Source organism: Ictidomys tridecemlineatus, chromosome 5 (genome assembly GCF_052094955.1).
Source record: "Ictidomys tridecemlineatus isolate mIctTri1 chromosome 5, mIctTri1.hap1, whole genome shotgun sequence".
NCBI classification, from domain to species: Eukaryota; Metazoa; Chordata; class Mammalia; order Rodentia; family Sciuridae; genus Ictidomys; species Ictidomys tridecemlineatus.
The window spans coordinates 7,164,946-7,175,152 of NC_135481.1; positions in this window are offsets into that span (position 1 = coordinate 7,164,946).

The following is a 10,207-nucleotide window of genomic DNA, read 5'->3' on the forward strand; positions in this document are numbered from 1 at the left end:
TTAATTATTGCTGAAGATTAGCCAGGAAATGATAAAACTAGGGTTAGGATCCAGGTCTTGTGGCTACTAGTCCTGTGTGATTTCTACTGTTCTGTGATGTCTCTATGGTGCTGATCAGGACAGTTGTTGTCCTCATGGAGCTTAAGTTTAATAAAAGGACTAAACAAATAATGATACAACAGACAATGACAAATGTGACAAATGCTAAGAATTAGAGGGGGTGCTAGTGATATTTGAGTGTACTGCCTAGCCTAGGTGACAGTGATGGTGGTGAGATCCAGGAAGACTCCCTGAGACATTTAAGAGACATGTAAGCTGAGACTTGAGGAATGAGGAGAAAATACTGAGGTAAAAGACCTGGGAGTTGGAAAGAGAAACAGAGGTAGAGAGACAGACATGCATAAAGATTCCAAGGCAGGAAAGAGATGGGGCTTTGAAATAACTGAAGACTAAACAAATAATGGCTTGGCCTAGTATACATAGATATGGGATATAAAATGGGGTGGGAAGATAGAGGCCATTTAGAGCTTGTACAAGCAAGCCATGGTAAGATTCTGGACTTTATCTGAAAAGTAGTGGGAAAACACTCAGGGTTTTTTTTTTTTTAAATATCTTTTAATTATAGATGAACACAATAACTTTATTTTATTTTTATGCGGTGCTGAGGATGGAACCCAGTGCCTCATGCATGCTAGGCGAGCGCTCTACCTCTGAGCCACAACCCCAGCCCCCACTTGAGGGTTTTAAACACAGAAGTGCTATGGACCAGATTTTTAGAAGCTCACTGAGAAGAGATAGAGATACAGCTCAGTGGTAGAGTGCTTGACTAGCACTGAAAGCCTTGGGTTCAATGCCCAGCACAGCAAAAATTAATTAAACAAACAATAAACAAATGAAAGTTCAATGAGAGAACTGCGCTGGCCAGGAGCCAGAGTTGATGCAGTGAGTTCCTTAGGCCATTGCAACTGCTCAGGTGAAAGAGGAAGAGGGCTTAGGGTAGGGCTAGTGATGAGGAAAAAGAAGAGGATAGCACAGACACTTAGAAGGTAAGTAGGTACTTATTAAATGTGAAAAATGTGGAAGGGGGAGATATTAAGCAGAATTCTCAGTGTGTTGGCATGAGATGGGAGAAATGGTGGTATATTCCCAAAGCCAGAGGAGCAGGCCCTGGGGAGAGATCAACAGTTTGGGCATGTTATTTTGAGGGGTCTGGGAGACAAAGGGGACAAGCTCCAGGGAAGGCAGTTGGATACTCAAATCTGTAGTACAGAAAAGAAGTGCCTTGGAAATAGAAATTTGGGGGTCATGTCAGATAGTAGCTGAAGCCATGAGAATGAAGGATCTCATTTAGGAAGAGAGATTGGGCCAAGAAGAGATCAATGAAGGAATTAATCTAGTTTGCTTTATAGTGACAAATGATGTACACCTAAGAACAATATATTTTTATTTTTGGTACTCAGGATTGAACCCCAGGGTGCTTAACCACTCACTGGGCCACATTCCCAACCCTTTTTTTTTAGTTGTAGTTGGACACAATACCTTCATTTTATTTATTTATTTTTATGTGGTGCTGAGGATTGAATCCAGGGCTGCACACATGCAAGGCGAGCACTTTACCACCAAGCCACAACCCCAGCCCCGATGCCCACCCTTTTTTATATTTTATTTAGAGACAGGGTCTCACTAAGTTGCTGAGGCTGGCTTTGAACTCTTGATGCTCCTTCCTCAGCCTCCCAAACCATTGAGATTACAGGCATGTGCCGCCACACCCGGCCAACATTTTAATTTTTAAGATAGATGCTGGCTCTTATGATATTATTTGTCAGTTTCAAAACTATTCTGTATGCTCAGTTTGGGGTGCTGAGCTACAGACCATGTTTCTGCTTTGCCTCTGAAACATCAGGGAATGCTAGAAGATGACTGAAAGACTGGAGAAAACAGAAGGATTCTTCTTTTCCAATTCTTCTTCTTCTTCTTCTTCTTTTTTTTTTTTAGGTACTGGGGATTGAACTCAGGGGCACTCAACCACTGAACCACATTCTCAGCCTTTTTTGTATTTTATTTAGAGACAGGGTCTTACTGAGTTGCTTAGTGCCTCACCATTGCTGAGGCTGGCTTTGAACTTGTGATCCTCCTGCCTCAGCCTCCTGAGCCGCTGGGATTACAGGTGTGAACAAGTGCACCCAGCTTCTTTTCCAATTCTTGCTTACTGTTCCTGTCTGCATTGCCCAACAGCAGGACTTCATTTCATTGATATAACAAAGAGAGCCCAAACTCTAGTATTTAAATTAGGAAACAGATTGTTTTTCTGCCTCACTTTCTCGAAGTGGTGGCACTTTGTTCCAGGAGAGCAAGTAATTCCATTTGCAGAACTTATAAACTCTCAGACCTGGCCTGCCACACTCTCTCAAATACCTTTGTCTTCAACTGCGTGCTTACCTGAAGTCATTTTCCCTGAGCCTGGCCTCCTTCTGTTGCTCACTTACACCCTCAGAAATAGAGTAGAAACTTGGCCAAATACCTGACAACAAGATGTACAGAGCCTGGAAATGTGAGTTCTTACCCTGGGTAGGTGGGATTCACAGTGTGAAGCTGAGAACTGCAGAAACTCTTGGCACAAACAGTCCATTCACAGCCCTGCCCTAAGGGGCTTGACCAAAGCTTAACATAACTTCTAGTATTCTAAGGTGGTATCCCTAAAATAACCCAATCCTATTTGAGTTTCTGTCTGGCTCAAGGCTATCAAAAAAGAAAAAAAATGCTATTTGTTCTAGTCAACACCTGAAAGAGGCCTCTGATTTCCCTTTCTTAGAGCATTTACTAAAAAGGTCTTACAGTTATGAATACTTTCTCTGTCTCTTTGAGATATACAGGAACCTCCTATAACTCAGGAGTGTTTTGCTCAAAGATCTGAAAGCCATTTCTTTGAAATATAATCAGAAAGGACAGGACCTCTGTCTCCCAGTCTTGGTGGGAGGATAGAATCCTAACTATGATAATTACCAGCTAGCAGACACAGCTGACCTGATCACATTTACACAATCCTTGGCAATTTTTCACTTTGGATCCTGTTTTTTCCCCTCCTTGTTCCCTTATTCTCTCTTTGAAATGCCTCGTCACCTCTGCACAAATTGGACTGGAGCTCAACTCTTTCTCTTACTGTCAGTAGTTACTGAATAAAACCTGTTTTCATTGCTTTCACTAATGTCTGACTTTATGATTGGCAGCCATGAATATGGCAAATATCAATAACAGGGGTTTAGTTGTTCTTAGTTTTTAAAATTACTTGCCTATTTCCAAGAAGGATGTTAAGAAGTTGTGCTAAAAGACAAAATCCAATAAGAGTAATAAGATAAAGCTAAAAAGAAAAATAAATAGTCCTGAGAGAAATGGAGTATATTAGTTAGAGTACAGGCTAAGCTGATATAACAAAGAGAGCCCAAACTCTAGTATTTAAATTAGAAAACAGATTGTTTTTCTGCCTTACTTTCTCAAATAGTTGTATCTTCTCCATACTTACCTGAACATCATTTTCCCCAAACCTGGCCTCCTCCTGTTGCATAACAGTCAGGAAATGCATTCAAGGGAAGGAATGGTGGCTTTTTTCTGTCAACACATGGTTTCCATCACTGAGTCCAGGTCAGCAGCTCTGGTCTCTGGTCTTCACTGGAAGGAAGCAGCAAATGAGGTTGGGGGAGTATATGCTAAAGTGCATGTCTCATCCTTTGAAAGTTGTGTACATCTCTTCCAGATATACTCCATTGTCCATATCTTAGCTACTCTGCCACAGTTACCTGCAAGAGAAGTTGGAAGAGGTAGTCTAGTTAGATGGCCACATATCTAATGAAAACCCTTATAATAAAAAGGAACAGTGGATGGAATTAGGAGGAATTACAGAGAGAACATAAATATCCAAAACTAAGAGTCAGAGATTTGGCTGCTATTGTAGCCCTCTATCATGGGAGTGTGTTGGCCATGGGCAATGCAATCTGGGTGTGCCAGTGAATGCCCCAGAAGCAGCCTGTAATGCATACTGAATGGGTAGTTGGTGAATAAACATATCGGCTTTCTTCTCCATAATTGGGATAACCTCAAGACATTCTAGAATGTTCCCAGAGTTCCCCAGAAGGAATGAGCTGCATGCATAGAAACCTGTTTTCCTTCCCTGCTTCATTTCCCCAATCCTCTATTAGTGCTTCCTGAGATCACCTCCAATACAAAGTACTTGTACTGGAATTCTTGCTTCAGAGTTTATATTATGGTTTGGATCTAGAATGTCCCCACAAAAGCGCATGTGTTGAAAGCATGATCCCCAATTCACCAAGGTTCAGAGGTGAAATGATTGAATTGTGAGGGCTGTAATCTCATCAGTGGATTAATTCATTTGATGGATTAATAATTTGAGTGACTGTGTTACAGGGAGGTAACTGTGTGCAGGTAGGGCTTGGCAAAAGAAGTAGGTCACTGGGGGTGTGCCCTTGGGGATGATATTTACTCTTGGTTCCGCCCACCCTGCTGCTTCCCAGTTTCTATGAGCTAAGGCTTTCCTTCACCATGCCCTTCAGCCATGATATTTCTGCTTTGGAGCTGACTGACCATGGACTGAGTCTTCCGAAACCCTGAACCAAAATAAATCTTTCCTCCTCTAAATTCTTCCTGTGGGGTGTTTTGATCACAGCAACGAGAAGCTAACATAGTTTACTTCTGGAAGAGCCCAGACTAAGACCAGATCTGAGATTCCTGGAAATCCAGTAGGAAACTAAATAACATAATTTTATATTTAGAAAGCAGAGGACTAATCAGTTGCTCAGTTGAGACAAAGTCTTTCTCTTTCTGCTACCCTTTACCCCTCTATTCCAAGAAGCACTGTTTACCACCCTCCCCTCTCATTCTCTGGTCTTTTGCAGTGTTCATTGTTTTTCTGTCCTCAGGCCTATAAGCTCCTAGATCCTTATTCCCTTTAGAGCCAACAAACTGCCTTGCACATTGGTGAAAGTAAGCAAGTGTTTGAATGATGAAAAAATGGACCTTGTCCAACACACCTCTTGACACACAAAGAAACCAAGGCTCAATTAGAGGATGTCAGTGGGTCACATGTTCCCTGGAGAGTGACAAAGGAGACAGATTAGCCCCCAGTCCCTGACCATGCCTCTGGTTTTCTATTGCAAACACAATCTCCTTTTGGGTTTTGTTTTCATCTTCTCTGAGTAGAGTCCAAGGCTTTTAGCAGAAACAGCATGTTTGGAAATGTTAAAAATATCCCTGTCTTGAGTGAGCCAGGTTGTCTTTCCCTTGTTCTGTCAGGCCTGAAGAACTGTGCTTGTTACTACTTAATTTTTCATATCTTGCAAGATGAGACTTAATTGTAACTAGGGAGATGATTCCAGGCTATTCAAATTCCTATACTGCATTAATTGATTTTGGCAAACCCCAAACATGGAATCAAGTCTGTGTTTCTGTAAATTCGTCCTGGAAGTAGCACCCCTTGAAACCTGGAGTATGGACAGGGCAGTGTTGATTCATTCTCTACTGAGAAGGACCTCAGGTTAAATGAAAGATACTACAAGAAGCAAGCCAGGGGAGAAGATGCCTGTGTAAACCTCTATCCTGAACCCAAAGCAGCAAGACCCTTACTTATCTTGATCTTGATCTTGGGAGAAGGAATTCCTTCAATGAGGAATAAAACTTCTGAAGGGTAAATTGAATTGGCTGTTGCTGGGCACTTGAAGTCATGTATTTGTAATTCAATCTCTGAGCTGCACCTATTTCAGGGATCTTTTTGTGATTAAACAAACAAATAAACAAAATCCAACAGTCAAGTATGTATTGGCCCTTGAAAATTTCTTTGCAAAATTCTTTTGTGGTGCTTGGGCGTGGTGGCACAAGCCAGTAATCCCAGAGGTTCCAGAGGCTGAGGCAGGAGGATTGTGAGTTCAAAGATAGCCTCAGAGATAGCCTCAGAAATTAATCGAAGTCCTAAGCAACTTAGTGAGACCCTGTCTCAAAATAATAAATAAAAAGGGCTGGGGATAGGGTTCAGTGGTTAAACACTGCTGAGTTAAAAAATACATATTCTTTTGTGACTTACCTCTTTCTATCTTAAATTCCCAGAAACCAATTTAAAATTATTTATTTGTTAATGGCATGTATATGATCAAAACCAATATTTCAGGAAAAGAAAAATAAGCAGATAGAAAATTGAAATTTCCTGAAAAGAGTTGGGAATGTAGCTCAGTGGTAGAACACTCACCTAGCATGCACAAAGCCTCAGGTTCCACTGCCAGTACTGGAAAAAAAAAAAATTCACCTGAAAAGTCGCTATCAGGAAATGACTACTGTTACCATTTTGGTGCATCCTTTCAGATATAGACACAAACTCATTTAATGGTTCCATGTTACTCTATCATATGGACATGCTAAAATTTTAAAATTCTAGATCCTTTCTTGTCTTTTATGGTTACAAAAAGAGCTGGGATAGGGGCTGGGGTTATAGCTCAGTGGTAGAACACCTGCCTCTCACACGTGAGGCACTGAGTTCGATCCTCAGCACTACATAAAAATAAATAAATAAAATAAAGGTATTGTGTCCATCTACAGCATATATATATATATGTGCTGGGAGATTTAAAAACAAACCAAATCTTTGTTTTTAAATTCATCAATAAATACATCAATATTTTCAAAAGAGAAGGACTCTTATTTGAAAATATAATAGGAATCTTATTTGAAAATATAATATTATTAGCACACCTAAAATTTTTATCAAATAGGACTGGGAATGTAGGGATGTGGCTCAGTGGTAAAGCACTTGCCTAGCATGCCTGAGATCTTGGATTTGATCCCCAGTACTGAAGGAAAAAAGAAAAGCTAAACAGTAATTCTGTATTATCAGAAATTACTTAACATTTAAAATTTCCCAGTTGCTTCATAACTGTTTTTTACTGCCCTTTACTTTTGGTAACTACATCTTGAGATACAGGCTTAGTTAGTTCTTTAGGATAAATGCTTACATTTGAAATTATGAGGTCCAAGGTATGTTAAATTTAGATCCAGAAAGATCTGAATGTTTTCATTTATTAATCTTAAATGTTCGGAGAGAACATTTTTCATTAAAGTCACTGTGGAAGGAATGAGGAAGAAATCTTTTTACTTGAGGTTTTCATATGCTGGGAAGGGGGGATTATTATTAAAAATGTTTATTATTTAGAATTTTAAAAGTTTCCTAATGACTTATTATAGTAGGACTCCAGTCTGATTGCCCTCTTCCCCACTTTCTTCAGTGTTTTGCAGGTCAGGAGGATCTCCCACTGCAGTGATCAGCCTCTCTTGAGAAGCAGCCCTCCTTTTTTAATAGCCTGAATGGTCTTCCTGAAGGAGCTGGCATCTCTTGCTCAGCAACCAAGAGTCTATTTGTAGAACACAGAACGCATAGGAAGAAGATATATATTCCAATCAAGTGAAGTTCTTATGCCACCCTGGTCATTCAATGCTAGTTTATTTGCTATTTATATTTATCTATGATATTTGCCTTTTTATGGTATTTGTAATTTATATAGAAGCAGCAGTGTAGTGCAAACAGACAGAATTGGGTTCAAATTCTGACTTTGTCAGTTATTTCTGTGTAAATCTTGGTCAAATCTTGATCAAATTATTTCCCTTTTCTGAAATTTAGTTATTTAGGAGGCATAATGAGAATTTACTAAAGTGACTACAAAGATGAAGTAATTTGATATGTAGGAGGTACTCAATAAAAATGTGTTGAATGAGTAAATATTGCTAACTATATGAAAAAAATTTTTTTGAGCTAGAAAATCTTAGTGCACTCCTTCTTTAGAAACTTAAGTTCAGGGAAAATGTGAAATTTGATTTTTTTGTTATTCATTTAATAAGCATTTATTAAGCACTGAGTTTGTGTCAGGTACTCAAGAAATAATACTTAGTAACACATAGTCACTACTTTCAAAGGATAAGGAAGGATAGACATGTTTTTAAAAGTACTGAACTATCTGTGTTATCATAGAATTATCTGGGGCTGTGTTATCCAATATAGTGGCCACCACACAGTGGCAGGTATAGAACTTTTCCCTCAGTGCAGAAAGTTCTCCTGGTAGATCATTTGCAGATTTACCTCGAATTCATACAATTTTGAGGTGTTCTACATTGGGTTGGAAGCCCCTTATCATATGGGCAAGAAAAAAATGATAGGCATCACTAACTAAAACTAAAATCACAGTTAGGAGTTTTATTATAAGTCAAGAGTCTGAACTTGTGAAAGTTTTATCTAACTTTCTGGCTGAGTTGGCTGCAGTAGAATAATGAGTCACTTGCTGGTCTCAGCATGGATGGGCTAAGTTTCCTATGTCTACCCAGTAGCTCTGTGGTTGTCTGGGTCTCTGTGGCCACATGTGATAGGTGTATACTGTATCAGGGAGAGGTTCTCATGGCTTCCTCAAGATTTTCATGCAACTAGATCACTTCTCCTGCAACGTGCTTGCAGTCTTCTAACAAGGATATCACGTAGTTTTTACTTCCGGTAGGCTATATTCACTTAACATGACTGATTGATTTGTATGTCTCAGAGATCATCATGGGCCATGTGCTGCAGATATGAAAGGATTAAGATGAAAACTTCATAATCTATCAGAGGAGACAAATATGAAAACATCTAGTTATAACCAAGGCACAATGAAAGAAGTGCTACAACAGGCCAGCTGCTGGGAAATTTTGAAATAGGCAATTACATTCAATTTATGGGACTAGAGAAGGTGTGATAAAGGAGATGGCATCTGAGCACATCCTTAGGGGATATGTTGGAACAGAATAGCATGGAAGATGCTATCACTGGAAATTCTTCCACGTTTAAGTTTGAGAAATCTTAAGTCCTTCCAGGGTACAGACACTGGCTTCTGCTTTCGTCCTGAACTTGCTGTCTTCTTGGAGACTTCCAAACTCTCTAACCATCCTCTTCTCATGGGCCTTCTTGTACTTCTATGGGAGACTCCATGCTCAGGGTTTGTAATAAATTTTGATGGCACTCCCTTGTCCTTTGGCTTTTGTATTTATCTGTCTACTTTGTCTTGCTAAAATCAAGGTTATTCATTCCATATGAGGTCTTTAAATTCTCTAGTTTAACACAGCATTTCCTTGTGTCTTCCCTAATTTGCTTCCCAGTGCTGTGTGTGAAAGGCGAGTGACTCAATAAAATTCAACCAAGAGATTTTATTGGGGGTGGGGGCTGCCCGAAGGGGAAGAAAAGAAGAGGAAGAGAGCAGCAGCATGAGCCTGCAAGCTTCAGTTTAAGAAGGGTTGCTTTGGCGAAGTGGTGGGTACTGATTGGCAGGGTGACTCAGGAAGGGGCAAGTGGACACTGTGTCCAGCGCGGATTGGTCGAGAAAACTTTTGACTTTAGCGCCCTTCAGCTTGATGCCCTTCAGAGAGGGAGGGATAAGGGATTATGTGATGTTAAAAGGAAAGGTCTCCCTCACACCCAACAGTGTGGAGGGAGGGATTTATCTTTATCTTCTTACTTCAGTTTTTATTGTCTATACAAGGCTCTTTCCTTAGCGGTAAATCAAGGATTTGTAGGGCACTAAGTTTACTTAACCTTGCAAATGCTCTTTAAGAAAAAGAATACAGGGGCTGGAGTTGTGGCTCAGTGGTAGAGTGCTTGCTTAGCATGCGTGAGACACTGGGTTCAATTCTCAGCACGGCATACAAATAAATAAGTAAGTAAATAAATAAATGAATGAAATAAAGATCCATCAACATCTAAAAAAATTTAAAAAAGAATATAAAATTGTAAATACCAAATTAAAGTTAAGATTTATTCAGAAGGAGCCTGTGTAAGGGGTCCTGAAGCTTACTTCACAGTATGTCTACCTCTGTCCTAAAATAAAAATAAACCAAACACCAAAATTTCCTTTTGTTTACTACTGCAAACCATTGTTCCATATCTGCCGCAGTCTGGCTGGGCACAATTCAGGAGCCACTTGTCAAAAGAAACTAACTTTATTTTTAGAACTACAAACGCCAAACAAAACAGCTCCTCAGGGAAAAAACCCTCAGAGCCCAACTGCCACCACCGGCTTCCACAAGCCTCTCACCCCCACACCAGCCTCTCAACCTCCCACAATCCTCCTGCTCTTGAGGCTGATTGGCTGGGTTGCGTGGGCAGAGCCAAAGAAGTACCCCAATGAGCAGCTCCGTG